Source organism: Mandrillus leucophaeus, unplaced genomic scaffold, assembly GCF_000951045.1.
Source record: "Mandrillus leucophaeus isolate KB7577 unplaced genomic scaffold, Mleu.le_1.0 Scaffold557, whole genome shotgun sequence".
Lineage (NCBI taxonomy): Eukaryota > Metazoa > Chordata > Mammalia > Primates > Cercopithecidae > Mandrillus > Mandrillus leucophaeus.
Genome location: NW_012105997.1, coordinates 2,014,660 through 2,015,998, shown reverse-complemented (window position 1 = coordinate 2,015,998; position 1,339 = coordinate 2,014,660).

Here is a 1,339-nt window from a genome sequence, read left to right as displayed (position 1 = left end):
GGTCTGATTCTTCCTTACCCAGGGCCAGGCCTGCTGCTGGACCCTATAGATACAACACTGAGTGGGCCAAGCCCAGGAGGCCATTGCTGTTGAATACCCATGCTGGAGGGCTGTGTGCGATGCTAGGGGAATTCGGAGTGGGCGCAGAGCTGGGGGATAGGAATATTCAGAGACAATATTGACAGTGAGGCCAGTAGGGTTTGGTTAGTCCATATAAGTTTCACTTTGAACGTGAAAACCATCATAATAATGTAAATTATGTCCTTGAGAATCTAGGCTGACACCCCTGCTTTCACGTGTTGATCAGTGGTCAAACATGTAAGATATGTGTGTATATATATATTTTTTTGGTTTTTTGTTTTTTTTGAGATGGCATCTCGCTCTGTCGCACAGGTTGGAGTGCAGTGGCGTGATCTTGATTCACTGCAAGCTCCGCCTCCCGAGTTCGTGCCATTCTCCTTCCTCAGCCTCCTGGGTAGCTGGGACTACAGGCGCCTGCCACTGTACCTGGCTAATTTTTCGTATTTTTAGTAGAGACGGGATTTCTCCGTGTTAGCCAGGATGGTCTCGACCTCCTGACCTCATGATCCACCCGCCTCGGCCTCCCAAAGAGATATGTATATTTTTATCTGAGGGATGGTTTGTTATTTGCCAATGATATCCAAATATTTTCCAGATCACCCTTCCCCTTTCCTGCTGCACTCCCTGGATCTAAACCTCCTCATTCAGAACAGGCCTTAGCTCCCAAGGAGGCAGGAAGAAGTTGAGGTCAGGAATGGAGTCAAGCTTGTGTGCTCCTTTCACAGGGCCAGAGCACAACCAGACTGAAAGATGAGGGAGGCATTGAAGATGCTTGCAAGGGATCATTTTTACTGCCTTCTAGAGGTGTTGAGGAGTCGCCTGTCCCCAGGCCCCTAATCCGGTCTGGCAATCCATCACCTGCACTGAGGCCTCCAGACCTGCATGCACGGGTGGTTCCGATCTGCCTAAGGCACTCGTTCCCTTCGACACCTGACCTAAACGACTCCACCCGCTTTGACTGAACCTCCCTTTGCTAGGCTGAGACCACTTTACTCTGAGAAGCCTAAGGGCAGGTCAGGTTATGGGAAGAAGATGGACTTCTGGAGTGAGTAGAATTAATACTTTAATGGAAGGTTTCTGTTTCAGCATTCTTGAAAAGTGTGGAGCTTCATTCTCAATGTTCTTTTTGTAATCCTGAATGGTGTAGACTGCCTTCTTGCTCTATTTGTAATTGACTACTTTGATTTAAAAATTTTTTTTTCCTTTTTGCTAAAAAGACTATATTGCATATTTCAATTGGAGGAAATTAAAGGCAGTA